The sequence below is a fragment of the Mya arenaria genome, chromosome 3 (genome assembly GCF_026914265.1).
Source record: "Mya arenaria isolate MELC-2E11 chromosome 3, ASM2691426v1".
In the NCBI taxonomy this organism is placed as follows: domain Eukaryota; kingdom Metazoa; phylum Mollusca; class Bivalvia; order Myida; family Myidae; genus Mya; species Mya arenaria.
The window spans coordinates 15,892,648-15,909,921 of record NC_069124.1 but is presented as its reverse complement, the minus strand read 5'-3'; the positions used below and the strand labels follow the sequence as shown (position 1 = coordinate 15,909,921).

At 34.6% G+C, this 17,274-nt stretch overlaps 1 pseudogene; it reads right to left on the bottom strand.

Moving 5' to 3' along the window:
- Positions 1-15,334: 15,334 nt before the first annotated feature.
- LOC128225735 (uncharacterized) lies at positions 15,335-16,995 on the bottom strand (annotated as a pseudogene).
- Between the last annotated feature and the right edge of the window lie 279 nt (positions 16,996-17,274).

Genomic DNA, 17,274 nt, shown 5'->3' with positions numbered 1-17,274 from the left:
AAGAAAGATTGAACTATTGAAAGCGAGTGTTCAGAATATTGAAGTGACACCCTTATTCAAAATCAGTACATACACATGTATAACAAACATCAATTTTGACTGATCAACATTTTACTACTTACTAAATAATGCATTTATGGAAAATATTGATTACTGATAACACGATTAAACCGCGTACTCGTATTTAATAGCAGAAAGAACAAAAATATTAAATGATTGGTGAATGCCTAAAGATATACTGGGGTCTGCTATAGTCTCATATGGTAAATACCATGTTTTATGCTCATTTCTTTCAAATTAAACGTAGTATCCTTCATAAAAAACATGTTTTCGACATTAATTCAATCGTTTTGGAATTTTAAAACAGTACTAAAGATTATGTTAAATCATGTTTGGGAGTAGAGGTACATCATTAAGAGGTTTCTACAGTGCTAATAAAAATAGTTCTGTCCAAACAACATTTGTATTGTGACAATCATTATACGATATTTTCATATTAACATAATGATTTGAATTATAATGAATTGATATAACTGAATGTAATTGTTAACGCAAATTGTACTTCTCATCAACAAGTTTTCTAGTATTATACCATGCTAATCATTATTTGCATAAAATTCCAAATACAACAACTTCTAATGAGATACAATCAGAAGAAAACCCCAGACATTCATTCATCTTAGTGTCGAACGTTTACACGTTCTTTGTTTAGCTGCAGCACGCCGTTAAGAAACTACTTCAGAGAACAATAGAAGACGCCTAGAAGTAGTCAGATCCTGACACTGTGCTCTTGAAGTCTTCATGAACTCTTGCCCTCTCGTGATCGTGCAAATCTCCTGTTGAAAAGCCCAAATTAGGTATGAGGTGATTCTCCAGTGAATGCAATGCTTGGGTAAGAGAATCGTTTGGTATGTTTCTGAATAGATCAAACCTCAGCTTGGGAGAAGGCAGCAGTGGGTATCCCGGAAGCATTGTTTTAATCACGTTGTTTTCTGCGAAAAATAAGTGAGGAAGGTGCTTTTCCTTTAGAGCGACGCGTATGGTGTCTATGAAATACATCAGCGCTGTTTGCACACCGTCCAATTTGAAATGTGGGTATTTGTGGCAGAGGTAGTTGAGAAGGTAGAAGGCCAACTGTTTTAGGTGATACGACGTCAGCACTGTTACAATCTGCGGAGGTGAGTCACCCGATTCTTTCGCATACTTTTTCGTCTTCACAGAATAGGTTTTTAAGATACTGAGAGCGGTCAGAATATACAGTTTTCTTTCATCTTCACGCGCCATCTAGTACGTGTTTCTCGTACCCCGTTGATTTAATAACCCAAATACAGCATTGGTCCGCAGTTGCGAGGGCTCTGAAGCTGTTTTCTTCTGCCCATTTACACACGGCGTGTATCGGACATTGCAGCGGCAAACCTTCATAGCTGGTTGTTTGGTCAAACCGTAGCACAAATGCTGGAACCAAATCTAAATTCAGCTCTTTGTCTACTTTTAGCGGTCCAATGCCGAAATATGGTTCAGATGCTTTTAATGTTATAGCCAGATTGATTGAGGGAGGATTCATTTTTCTTTTCAAACCAAACATGTAATTTATTTTTGTATACTTTCTTGATCCATATTTATGTTTTCTGAAAGTAAAACGGATCATTCATTTGTTTGGTGTTACCCTTACAGAATGGTTGATATTCCACTAAAAACGTACTTAAATACTATTTTCATTAACATCAACACCTCTTCCATGAACATAAACATAAACATAAACATGACCTGAATATACGTGTACCATTTATAAAGATGTAATAATGCTATTAAAACATTATCATTAAAATATATCGTTATCGCCTTGCAATGATCACTTACCCACGAATGAGGAAGCCTTTAGCTTCACCTCCCAATCCGGGTTGTTTCTTCCGTACATCGTGATAGGCTTTTGCCATTCGTTCTGGTCTCTACCAACAGGTGCTTTCCTCGTGGGCGGGATATTTACTAGCCCTGGTGGCTTGGTATGTGCCTCTTGACCACAGGCGAGGAAATAACCTTCTTGACCCTGGGCATTGAAATATCCTCCACTCCCCTTGGTCTCGTAATTTACCCCTTGCACCGACTCTAAACGCTCCCCATACACGGACTGTGGCCTGAGGACATGCTTTTGAAAGAAAAAACAACCTATGTTACGACATTTTCAAGAAAGTTACCAACATATATCTGGGAAATAATTGTCTTAAATATGGCTAAAGCATATGCACGTATTAAATATTTAGTAGTCTATTCAATCATAGATATTTGTGTCAGTGTTGTTCAAAATTTGTATGTTTTGAATACGTTAGTTTCGTTATAGGTATTAAACTACAAAACATATTAGCACATAGGTAGGATGTATCTCATATTAATTTATGATTTCAAACATTTTACATGGTTTAGGATATAAATATGCAGTGCTTATGAGCATGGTGGATTTCATTTTGTACACCGAAACTTACAGACAACTGTATTGGCGTTTATGTGACAAACGTGACAGGCAAAAAAACATGAAGTCCTTTTGGTTACAGTTAATTCTCCATTATACTAATAGAGCAATATATTGGCCAAAGTCCTTAAGTGTATCACTAATATTTATGAACTCTAACTGGGAGGATAACAGCAGTAAAAATAACATAATATTTCACCGAAAAGCAAATGGCTGATATATTTTCTGAATCCCAAATATATTATTTTAATGAGAGATATCAACATATAAAATACAACTGTTATCTCATTAAAACAATTATTTCTTCGTTTGTTATTATAATGCTTAAGCTCATTGTACGAAAATGTTGGGGTTAATAACAAATAATAAACAACTTTGTAATTAATCTGCACGAAAGTTATTGCACAGCTAGACTCAGCTATAAGTGACTTTCCGATGTGGGATTTACAGTATAGACGAAAATAAAGAAAACTCCATCTAACATGGTACTACAGTGGATTCCATTGTTTTGAAACATATAAAAGAAATAAAAAAATCACAGTTTTTTGAGAATCTGGGGGGTAAAAATGAACTCCTTTCAATTGTTTAGTTTTTTGTATTCGAAGTAATATATACATTTCTCTCTTTTACATAATATAATTTACATGTAATTTTACATGGCACTTTAGATTTTCAGCATGGTAGAGACCATAATAATTCTCTGTTCTATAATTCTGAATTAAACATGTAAATAGTTTGTTTTTATTTCACATTGAATCATTTCATGTTTTAAAACTGCACTCTCACAGTTTGAACGTTTTGACAACTTTTTAATTTTTTGTCTTGGAACGGGTCAATTTTTGCGAAAATCCATGGAAACCAGTTATATAAGACTGCTGTCAAAAATGAGAACGCATATTTTCATATTTCAGTTCAAAAAATGATGATTAATGCATTTTTCGTAAACCGTTAGTAACGGTTTAAGCCATAAAACATAAATTTTCGAACGGAAATATAAAAATTGCGAGCTGTTCTTTTGTCAGCAATCTTTTATTATTTGTTTGCAGATATTTGCGCAAAAATTTGCTCTTTCCAAGACAAAAAAAATGTAAACCGGTATATGTGTGAGTGCAGCTTTAAAATCATTGACTATATCATTAAACATCAGTGTATTGTAGTTTTTTATGAGCAAAATATTTTCGACAATCTAATATGAATCATAAACCAGCGCTTTCACAGAAACGTGACAAAAAATCCCCCAAATTCGTTTGACAGATAGCTATTAAAGTTTGAGCACATATGGACAAATGTCATTTAGTATATATCATATGTTTAGGACGACCTGCTCTACCTTCCCATGCAGTTAGGAAAGACTGATCGCTTCCTTTTTAAAAGCATGTATGAAAATAAAGATGATCAGATTGAGTGGATGTCAACTAGTGTCCGTTGTACCTATAAATGATATTATTAGGCATCGTTTACCATGCATTAAGTGCACAATTTACGTAATGTTTTATATATTTTTGAAATAATTTTTTTTTAATTATTACCTTAGATATAAAAAATAGCATTTTTTATCAATGCTTAAGAAAATGAAGAGAAAAAAATAACCAACACTGGATAACTAAATGGCTTTATCATGTTTACCGTATTAAAAAAAAACATGCAACCATAATCAATATTGGTCATCTACTGATAGTGTTCCTACTGCCTAGCATACATGAACTTCCTTGGCACAAATGTTCATAAGTTATTAACTTTGACTCAATGGCCTAAACCGATTGGATCTTAAACTGTGTTTAAACTCAAAGTCAACAGAATATTGACCTTTAACCTACTGACTTCAAAATCAAGAGGGTTCATAAATCTGGTCAAAAACAAGCTGCTACCAAGTTTGATGTCCCGGTCTTAGCGATCTTACGTCAATGGGCGGAAACACATTTTTAGCTCAAGGTCACCATGGTCTTGATCTTTGACCCACTGACTTTATAATCAATTAGTTTCATCTAATATCGACACGACATTGACATTCGACACGCCAATCTAAAAACTGTTAGAGTTCATCTACATGCCAAACACAGCCTGCCTACAAAGTATGAGGCCACTGGACCCTAGCTTTCTACAGTTTGTAATCGGATACGAATGTTTAGCTTAAGGCCACAACGACCTTGATCATTGACTCACTGTTCAACAGGATCCATTTACTTGTCATGGCGAATTGATTTAATCTGCTGGTCGTTAGCAACCTGCCTATAATGTTTAAGGTCCTTGGACGCAGCGTTTGGAAACAGATGTTAGGATGAAGGTCACGACGACCTAGAACTTTAAAGCACTGAACACAAAATCAACAAGGTGCATCTGCCGGAAAACCTGCTTTCGGAGTTTGAGGTGGATTCCTGGGAGTTAGCAATCTTCAGTTATTGATCGGGAACAATTTTTTGTTTTAAGTTGACCACGATCCTGACCTAAATATTTGAAGGGGTCTTGTGCAGGGCTAGACTATTCTTCTACGAAAACTAACCTACTACACATTGGTTTCGAACTCAATATAGTTCAACAATTGGTCGTGATCCACCTGCGTACAAGTTTTGAGGATCCTTGGCCAAGCGTTTGTCAGTTGTTGATCGGGAACGGATATTCATCATTCAAGGTCACGAAGATATTTTATTTTTATGTTGCTGAACATTATACATGTTATATTTTAATAGTTAAATAAAACAACAGATTAGAACATATGTAATGAACCTATGCCGCTACTATTTTTTTGATATTTTCTGAAACACTTTACTGATTATCACATTTTTGATAGCATATAAAAAGAAAGAAGTTTCCCAAATATCAAATGCTCATTAAGGTAGGTATGTGGTTATTGACAGATTTGGTATTTTTATATCGAAATATCTCATTTATTTCAAGTACGATTGTTTTTGGGTATTGTCGTAGCAGATGGAAAAGCAATGTGATATAAGGAAGCAATTTAACCACTGGATACGTAATAAAATCACAACAATTATAAGAACACATAAACTTGTGATTTAGTCAGATAAAACAATACACATATAAAAAAACTGTGAAAATGACGGTATGTGACTAACAAGAGCTGTCGAAGGACAGCGCACTTGGCTATCAGCAGCCTTATCTTAAAAATGAATACAATTATGACGAAGTATGTTCCTGTCAATAGTAATAAAATATGGTCAAATTAAAAGTAAGAAAGAATGCAATAAAACCATGATATGATTGACACAGGAACTTCAGCCTTCGTTGTGAGACTCAGTTTCAACTATTGATTCCATTATTATGAGCAATGACCTTGACCAAGACCCAAGGGTCCCAGCCATTTTTCTATTGATTGTACAACTGACCTTGACCTTGATCCTAGTGACCCTAAGCGTAACCAGAGGAAAGGTCTCCATAACCTCTTCCTATATACAAAGTTTAGTCACTCTAAGTAATGACTAACTGAAAGTATTCGATACTATAGGACTGGTGATTTTGACGTCGCCCTTCCGCCGGCCCGCCCGACGTACGTCATTTTCATAACCAAGTCTCCCTTTCCTGGTTAAACATATTGAAATGTGCCTGTCAAAAGCAATAAAAATGTAAACAAATGGCCATTGTATGCAGGGTTAATATTGAGTTGGGTAGCCTTATTGTGTGATGGCTACCGTGTAGAGTATGAAGGCCCTTGAATGAACAGTATTTTAGATCTTAGTTAAAACCCAAAGTTGCCCCAAAACCTTAACTAAACCATTTTAATCCATTAGGGGCCATAATTTGTATTTAGGATTAATGCTTATTGAAGGGTAGTCGTCCATAATGTTGTGAAGTTTCAATTCAATTCAATAAAGGGTAGGGAAGTTATAAGTTGAAATCCGAACTTGCCCGTGGACAGTTTGCTGACAAAATGTGCCCTAAAACTTTAACCTAAGTTCTAAAGTCAATGAGGGGAATCATTTGTATTAAGGATAATATATAATATGAAGTTATGTAACTTCATTTAAGGAATGAATTGCGGGGTTGATGTCATTATCGGGGTATGAACGCAATCGGGCTGGTCTAAGTATGTGGAGTCCGAAGGACTCCACGCGTACTTTGACCAGCCCAACGGCGTTCATATCCCCGATAATGACATCAACCCCGCAATTCATTCCTTATATTTACACCAATAGTTAATTATTTTATTCAAGAAACGTTAAAAAAATACTTCATTTCATTTCGGATTACCTTTCAGTAATCCTTTCTTACCCATTCTGTAAATAGGACGACCCGACTGTTACTGAAAACATTTTTTTTTCAAATGACGTCATAATAACGCGGGAAAAGATCAACCACTTGAAATCACCTTTAAACGTAAAATTGAAACTCTTTCGGCAACAAAACATTTAAAATATAATAACTTAGCACTTTCTTAAATGTTGATTTATATTTTACGGGACCTGCTGACCCAATAAAAACAATAACAAGATCAAATGTTCATGTATATTGTTATGCGATAAATTGTGATCCGAACATATCCGAAGATGTTGCGTTCATCGATTGATGGACGCAATTGCCGAAAGGCAGTTCATTTAAGGAATTGAAGTTGAGGTGTAAATATTTCGTGATGTCCTGAACAACTGTGTGAAGTATTAAGTGAATTGAATAAATCGTATTGAAGTATAAGTAAAAACGTCAGCTTGCCTTAAAACTGTAACCGGACGCGACGCCGACGCCGGGCCCAGAAGTATTGCCTCCTTATTTTCGAATAGTCGAGCTATAAACCACTTAAAAAGAAAGATAAAAAAACATGTTCTTTGAAGGATATAATTACGTTACATGGCTTAATGGTTTATTTACCTCTAAACGTCGATTCGCCTGCTTAATATCTTCATAGGTTCCACCAGACATCTTTAAAGGACCGCTGTATGCACCCAAGGAAACCTGAATATTGACATGAAAATGTTAACCTGCAATTGTATTATCTCGTGGATGCTGTATAAATCGTTTGCTAATAAACAAAAATCGGTTGATTAAGTATAGAATAAACATACGATGAACTTGTTTTTTATTATAAAAGTGTGAAATGGTATAACATAACTTATACCGTGGCAGCATTTATAAATTTACGGTTGACATTAAGCGTTATTTCGTATTTTTTTATTTGTATCCACCCAAAGTTGTACAAATATTCAGAACATAATGTATTATATGTCAATTCTCTATTAAAAAATTAAAAATATACTAAATACTATTGAGCATTTACAAGATGTTCGCCAAGACCTGCCTAGTAAGTGTATAATATTGTTTTAAATGGCTGTGTCCGTCACATAGATTTGCTGTCTCGACGACTTAGATGGGATGCATATTATTGCAGGGGTGTTTCAGAGTTTGTATATTATATATAATCGTGTATAGTATTTGATAATAATGTGTACTTTTTAGATCCCTATTATTTCGTTCGAAAAGGAATTTAATTCATGCTACACATTCAAACTGTATTCCGACTTGCGCTTCCTTATTTTCTTACTATTTAGTTTTCTTTTTATTGTAATTGTGTTTGTATCCCATTGTACATGTTCACCCGATGTTACCATTGTTGCTTTTGAATATTTGTAATATACATTTTTGATGTATCGGGCCGGTTGCCTTTAGCAAAGTAAAATATTGAACTTGAACTTGAACTTGTCTTTCCAGACACAGAGATAAGCGAAGGTCATTTCGTGTCTTCGCCTTACGAATGATCTAACAAACAAACATACTAAAATTATTGTGTTTCTGACCTTTAAAGGCCAACCCGGGAATACTCAAAAATAAAAATGTATATGCTTACCATATTTGCCTCCCAACAGAGTATATGACCTTTAAAACTGTTTTTTACCATTTAAAAATGAAATATGAAAAATTTGTGGATTTTGAAAGTTTCGAAGGGCATGGAAGTCATCGTGAACTAAAGTCCACATGATTTAATTTAATTTAAGGTTTCCATAGAATTTATTTTTATTTTAATCATTAAATAGTTAAATAATTTTGAGACAGACAAGTTAAACAGGTTTTGAGGGCGCAATTTAAACAATAACACTTTTTTCGTAAAAACACGTTTTTGACTCAGGGGATGGCTATTTTCAAAGAGCTAAAACATCTTCATGAACCTCGAAACAAACTTTGCCTTACTTGGAAATGATTAACAGTTGTAAACAATGAAGTTATGTAGAAACGAAAAATAAAGGGTTATTTTAAGGGTCAAACCTGGAATACCAAAACATAATTATATGTTGCTATACAATGTTGCCTCCCACAGTAGAATTATACCATTTAAAAAGATTTTCATGCGTTTAAATATGAAATTTGTTGCTTTAAAAACAAGATTATGAAATATAAGAGAAGAACTGTCTTAACGAAGCCAAAAGAAGGAGATTTGACCTATTCAACACAGGCATAGACAGGTTCCACAGAAAGAGCAGCTACGTTGCAAATCAAAATTGAATTCACAAATTCGAACGATTTGGACAGTTTGCGTGCGTGCGTGTGTGTGCGTTTACGTGCGTGTTTTCCCTTATACTTCATTCTGTTTGAATATGTAAGCTATCAACTAGACGCAATTAGCACATTCTACGCATTATGATTGATTTTACCTGGAACCAATAACAAAGGGACATTATGCACCAATGAAATCGTGAATATAACCAAACATGCTAGGATAATTTGCATGATTTCGTCCAAGATTTGGCATATAATGTTTTAATACACTGGAAAACTTCAACCATAAGTGTTTGTGTTTATTTTTTTCATACACAGTTTGCGTTTTCATTTCTTGGCGACAAAGAACTTCCATTGACAATCCAAAAGCAATTATTATGACAATATTTCTGTGCTAATCAAATAGGTTTTTAATTTTATGTTGTTCATAAATGTTACAAAATCATTAACTGAAATGCTTTCAAACGATCAAAGAATTGCTATTGACAAATAGAATACCTTCATTACTTGACATGCATTTTAATATATTAAACTCATTGGTTTTGCTTGTATTTGCTGATCTTTTTCTCTGAGTTTAAATTGATTGCCAATGAAGTGTATTATTGCATACATATTTAAGTTTCCCAAGAGTTAAGTCATTAAGTTTAACTGCTAAATTCAATTACAACGCGATCTACTTGCAGCGGACTTAAAGAGTACCGATATCTGACATTGTAAACCGTCCATGTACATCCGTGGTTGTTTTCGATAAAATGGCCGAGGAGCTACGAATGACCTGTTTTCACTCGATACAGCACCGCTTTAAATCATTAGGCGCGCGTTGATATCGATCAAATCATTGTTATCAGTGATTAGATCAACAGACGACAGCATATTCAGACTGACTTATATTTTCGTATCTTCGCCTAACAAATGATCAAACAAACAAGGCGTTTTCCCTTACTGTTATTGTTGATATCAAACATGGTTATATTTGGTATTTAAATTAGATTTACATATAAAAAGTAAGGTTCTTAGTATTTATCTGTGTACTTTCACCGAAAAGAAACTCTTAGCGACAAATACCGTTTTCAAACTGTACATTATCATATATATATATATCGACTCAGCAAACCTCGTTTCCGGCTTATAGGCGTGTCCGCGCGTCGCATTTGTTTCAAAACGGGACGAATAAACATGATTGACTTCTTCCACAATCAACCTTTAAGCGCTTGGGACATTTACGGACTTCTAGATTCACAGCAATTTTAAATTAAAGTTGACGTCAATGTTTTATGTCTGACTCGTGTTTTATCGTTTAGATTACTCTCCCTACTTCTTAATCCTACTCCCAGACTTTACACAACACGTTACTGCAGTTATCAATTAAGGAGTAGAGGATAATGTGATCATCAAAACATCTCCACGTTTAAACAATGCAATTAAAGAGACCCATTCTATTTCAATGAATGTGATTCATTTCAGGCGTTTTACTTAGCAGCAGCATTAATAAATAAGAATAAAAAGTATATACTACAAATTAAAATAGGTTTAAGTTAGTAATACAACATAGTCTTCAATCTAAGTCGATGCCTTGTCTAACTTAATAATATTCTCAACACAAGAGATGAACAGGAAGTGCAATCATTTAACAAATATATCTGGAATTCTTGTAAATGCAAATAGTTGACTGTTATACGCATCAAGTTAAAATATTCAGTACAAAATACAACGTAGTTAGATTTGATGATATTTGTATCAATCTCTCAGCAAAGTATATGACTCGTAATAATACAATTATGTTAGAACTCCATCAAATATAAAAAAGTATACCCTTATTTCAGCATTGGCCCCGGTATGTCTGTGCGAGTTACTCCAGTAGGCATTGTCGCAAAAGAAAAGGCGCAAATAGATCCGATATACCAAGTGATACAGCTGATTTTAAGAACATATTGATAACATGGCTATATTTAACTCGGCTATCGTCTACGAATTGAGTTTGTTACGAACTAGTGACACGATTGCGTTTCCAGTGCTTATGAACTTAAGAGGTCGAAATATCGATGACAAAGATATTGTAATATTCGACTTGAAAAGTTGAAGTATCAATTGAAAATTATAAGTAAGAAATGATTCCTATTTCTAATGCGTACTTCGTATCAATATCTCAGCAAAGTACATGACTCGTATGGATACACTACTGTTGTATTCCCATCAAATACAAAAACTCGTACCCCTATTGCATCCTTGCTCCTTTGATGTCAGCGCGAGTTACTCAGGTACACATCGTAGAAAAACGAGTTTTTTCCGTATAATATAGGTACAAATATTGGGAATAACTTTGATATAGAATTTCGTTGTGAAAAAGTGATGCATCCCATTTTCGGAAAATGTTTACGTCTAGATAACATGGCTATATCAAAGGTGGCTATGCGTATGAATAAGGTTTTTATAAAATAGCGACATAGTTGTGTTTTAGTGCTAATAAACTTCACAGCTTTATACCTCGATGAAAAAGACGTTTTCATGTTCAATGAAAAATTATGGTATGAACTCGAGAATGCTTTCTTTTTTGAATGCTTTCATGCAACGGTGCGATCAAAATACATCTACATGCAAACTGTATTAATGTACGAGAAATAGAAAATAATCTTTGATATTATTTACATATACTCTGCCTTTTTTAAGAGTGTTTTGATAAGTTATGATACATATTTTAGTTCGAATGAACTTAACAGCTTTATATCTTGATAAAAATACGTTGTAAGGTTCAACTTGAAAATAAAGATAGTATGATTTCGAAAGTTATAAATAAACTGATTCCTTTTTGTAATGTGTAAATGAAACTAAGGTAGGCACATACAGAAAACCATCAAGCGTCTTGGGGCTACTTGAGAAATTCGAAAGATCGCACACAAACACTTATACAGTATTCATGCACGAGAAATCGAAAATAATCCTTTTGCTTATATTATAGTCATTTCGTGACAAATAATGGCCTTACCTACCACCAATTGCAACAGAATATCTGACAAGAGTTTATTACTCATAAAAGTGTCGTTTATCCAAGTGGTGGAAAGTATTTAAAATAATGTTTCTTAATACTACTCTGGTACCACTGTTTGCTACTTTATAGTAGGTTGTTTAACGACTTTCTAACGATATATTAATAGCTCAACACATATTTGCATAGGAAGATGGTATGGTTTTATTAATGAGATGGCCATTGCCTTCAGATAAGAATTTCCACTTAAAATGACCTGACATATGTACTTTGATGTTCAACAAAAATAAAAATGCATAATGATAATAAGTTGTTTGTTTCTAAAGCAATATTTCAAGAAAAATCACCTATTATACTTTATGGTAGGACAACATAAATTGGGTAGATGCCAGACATTGTCTGGTTGCTCATTCACTGGTGCTGGTGGTAAGTCAGTTTGGACAGTGAAAAGCAACCCATTACTCTCTCCATCCCCAGTCTTGTGGCAGAAGATTATTTAACGGTGCCTTTCCACTGCTCCATCTGATAGTACACAGACTGTGATTTTTTGCAGCTGCTGGGGTTGGTGGTGGGCTCTGTGGCTGTACATAAGAGGAGCTACTTGCCAGCTTCTAACAGAAACAATTTTACCGTGCTGAACAAGTTGATTTCTTTTCTAGACTTCCCATTGTACAAACACACAAAAGCATTCTCACCTGCTGCCCTAACATCTGCTGTGGATGCTGACGTTGTGCCAAACACTGTAGCTTGCAGACGGAAGACATTACTGGTTATGTTTTTAGGGAAGCTCGTTTACCAATGCCATAGAATCGGGATGTCGTGTCACACCCCAAGATGGCATGCATTAAGAGCATGTGAGTGCATAAACTGGGACCGAGCTGTTTATTGAGACACTTTATGTTCCAGACACGTGGATTCTTCGTGCTCTTCTTGCTCAGGTTGAAAGAAGAAGTCATGTGTATCGAGGTTGGTATAGTAAATGAAGAGTATGAGCAGATCTGTATCATTACCAATGAGCACAGTGTTTGTTGTGGTGGCAGACTCCACTGCTTTCTGTACCATGAGGAGATCACCTGGGGCATTAAAAGATTTTCTTCTGCAGGTGGCCACTGAGCATGTTGATGAACTTATGCATGTCTGAGCTGTTTGCGAAGAACCCTTCCCATGGTAACAGGCATGTGCTAACAAAAGTTATCTCTTTAATTTGAGTGTATAAGTATCTTATAATATTCTTTCTAAAAATAAAGGAAATTTATTTTCAGCAAGTATTGCAAATGTCAAGAGGACGAAAGAAATTTGAAATGTCGACGGCCATTTGATAAGTCTCATTGGAAGGTGGTTATTTTGTTCATGTGAGCTTAAATGAGTATCAAGTGTGCTGTGACTCAAATACTTTTTTTTATATTATTTGTATATATTAGACAAATTTACTACAATGAAAATTTATTAACAAATTTAAGGGATTCAAAGATATCTCAATTATTTTGCCATACCTGTCTTACCAGTGATAACAAAATGTTATAAACAAATTTAAGTGATTGATTCCAAGATATCTCAATTAATTTTGCCTTACCTATTTTATCAGTGATGAAAAAATGTGTTTGAAAGACCGCGATTTAATTAACTTGTAAGACACGAAGAATAAAACGAAACTCAATGTAGTAAATATGCCAGAATAAAATATATTATGTTCAGTTAATAAGATGTTCGTTGTGTGAGACAGTGGTGGTATGTTTAACATAGAACTACAAAAACACTTCGGATTAACACAAATAACAAGCTATACGTTGCTTTGGTTAATCTTTCAAAGAAGTAGTATCCGTTTTGATATTTAATAATTGTTGCAACTACCACCCGATTTATTAAAATGATTAACGAGCGTCTAATAAAAGACACTTAATACGGTACTGAAAACTTTGAGAACACTTTTTCGGCCATGTTTTACAATTTGATCAAATGTCTATAATCATAACTACGCTATAACAACGACCTAATTCAGAAACTAGATGTCTATTCAAAGGTTTGAAATCACGGGTCTATTTAAAGCGGTTAAATGTCAAAGTGGATCACCAATGCAACCATCATTTGCACAACTATTGCATTGTGTCTTGCAGTAATACACATTTAAACGATCAAATCATATTAACGAATATCTGAACAAAAGGCATACATATAGTGAATGCACATGTGCCTGCTTTATCTCGTTCTGAAATTGATAAACATAAACTTTGTCCCAGTCAATAAATATATAGGACGTATACTTAGTACTGTTTGTATATAACTTGATTTTGAGTATGCATTCGTCTCTTCAAGGTCTTATGAATAGTACAATGCAAAATGAAAGGACAAGCTTAAGACCTTAAGATGCACGACTTAACAGAACTTAAATTCAGTTTGTACTTATCAGTATGTTTCCTACCATTGTGAGCCATTTAACTGTATGAATGCATTTATTTGTAACACCTTCCTACCTACACATGCTTCTAATACATCGCCGATATCGACTATATCACAACATGTGCACGTTTTGAACATTATTTCCTAAACAAATTTATAAACAGCCATTTGAGAACCAGACTGACAAGATGATGAATCTGACATGTACCAAAAAAAGTAAACACGATAAGGAACTGAATAAAACATTGCTGAGAATCATTGAATATCACACACGAGCTTTTCTTTGGACATCTAGGGTCGTTGATAGAGCTGTATCAAAATGACAAACCACCATTTTTTACACTTATTAGGAATTATAAGAATGAATCGTTAAGTCAGATAGTGAACCAGATATGATCTTTTAGCAGCAGAAGAGATCGAAATACTTTTCAGCAAAAGAGGAGAGTGTAAATTAACGCGATGAAGTTTGCTTTGCTTTAAATGATGACGTCACACTCGGTTTGCTGATGTCATAATTTTGACATATGTTCTTGGCGAATATCCTGTTCAAATACAGAATGTGATGAAGATTTTTCATGAAATGCAGAAAAGATCACATGTTCTTTTTATGATTGAAATTAAATGAATAACTACTTTATTCAAATAAATCTTTTTCGTAATTGACTTTAATCAACATGAGAAATAAGCGTATCACTTGTTAAAATATAATATATTAAGCAATTACTATTTCCAATTAAATGTCGAAAGCATGTGTGCATTGATAAGGATACTTTATAATCATAAAAAAGATAAAGAAATCAACATAACAGTTCGAAAAAGAAACGTATTTAGTCTTATGTAATTATTTACAAAATTTATATCTTTCATTTACATTTCGTAGTTCAAAATAATAAAATCACAATTATGCAACAGCAAGAGCAGTTCTACATCTCCAATAACAAATTGTTCATCAGCCGTGTTTAGAAGAAATCCGACCCGGTAACTGTGCGTTTGAAGTCTTCATATACTTTGAGTCTCTCAGTATCTTCAACTACGCCGAATGCGAAGACAAGTTTCGGTACGATATTATTGTCAAAAGATGTAAGCGCTTGTATGAGTAAATCATTGGGTATTTTTCTGAACAAATCAAAACTGAGCCTAGGAGCAGGAAGTGATGTGTATCATGGCAGCATAGTTTCAATATCGCTGTTGTCCGAGAAAAAGAAATGCGGCAGATGCTTTTATCTCAAGGCGATGCGCATCATCTCTATGCAATACAGCAACGCTTGTTACACACCATTAACTTCGAACTGTGGGTATTTATGACAAAGATACATGATCAAATAGAAGGCCGCTTGTTTGAGATAGTATGATTTCAGCACTGTAACTATCTGATGAGGAGAACGCCCAGAGTCTCTTGCGTCGTCCTTTGTCTTCACAAAACAGGTTTTCACGATTCTGAGTGCAGTCAGAATAATCCGCATTTTCTTATCTGTTCGAGCCACGTCTAGGATATGTCGTTCGTAGCCGACGGACTTAACATCCCATTTGAGGTTTTGGTCGACAAATTCAAGCGCTTTGAAGCTGTCTTCTTCTGCCCATTTGCATATGGCGTGTATCGGGCATTGCAGCAAGGCCCCATTCGTACCTAGTTGTTCGGTCACGACGTAACAGAAAGGCAGGGACAAGATCCAAATCAATTTCCTTATCCTCGGAAGTTTTAACACCTCCCCATTCATCGTAGGTCACGCCCCCTTTCAAATTGATTTTAACGTTGACAGACGGTGGATTCATTAATCTTCGCAAACCGAATTTGGACATTTGACTTTCTATCCTGTTGTGATGGTCGATTGCTTTATTTATGTTGATAGTTGCTGTATCAACTATTGACTGAAATACCTTTGTGTGGAGATATTTGGAGCTCAAGTAAAATTTTCCATCAGATTCGATAAACACACTTTTAGCGTATAATGTTGGATATCTTCCTCTGAGGTAAGCCATATCAACGCCCTGAATTTCTAAAAAGCAATGACGGGAATGTTATATCCATCGCTGTTCTTGATATTCATTTGTTCAATTTTACTTTCCAGCCCGTCAAAATGAAACTCAAGCATCTCGTCAAATTCATCGGCTTTTAAGACTTTGAGTCCTTCACGGGAGCTTCCTTGTCGAACGTACGAATCGATACGAAGACCTTCGTAGTTCGCATTAGCCTGACTCTTTAGTTCTTTTATGAGTAGTTCCATCACCGCGTCTACCGCTTTTCGAGACTTTGCCCAATCGGAGGAGTCAAAGTCGATTTTACCTGAAGACATTATAACCTTGGTTAATACCAGGAATTTAGTCTTATGTATAGACGTATTTCACGTTAGAAGAAAGTGTTACTTATTTTACACATTAAGGAAGGTTATGTGATTTTAATTAATACATATCAACATCTTACATCTTAAATTGTATGGTTTCACCGGCACAATCGGCCTTTCATAAACTTACTTATTTTGCAAATGAATTTTAATTCTTTACTATATGTTCAATTTAAATCGTTAATTGTATAATGCATACCCACAAACAGCGAAGTATTCAGTTGTTCGTGCCAACGGGAGTCGTTTTGCCCATATTCGGTGATTGGTTTCTGCCACTGATTCTGGTAGTTGCCAACATGGCTTGCTTCTTGCTGGCTTTGAAATTGTATCGCTTGCTGTAAAATAACATTTATCGAGTGGTTAGTCATTTCTAATCTTTTCTAACCTACATAAGTTGTTAAATGTTTATTATTCTTTGATGAAACGATAATCTACTACAATAAACCGACGATCGTTGTTTCGAGTCACATTCATTTCTCCATACAATTAACAGTTATGATATCAACCTATGCAGTATTTTATGAGATTAAGCAACAAATTGTCCAACGCAGAGGCACTAGAAAGTGATTTCTACTTTTGATTGTGAAAATCAACATGTAAAAGCAAATTTAAGGGATTTAATTTAGAATATCATGAACTTTTTCACG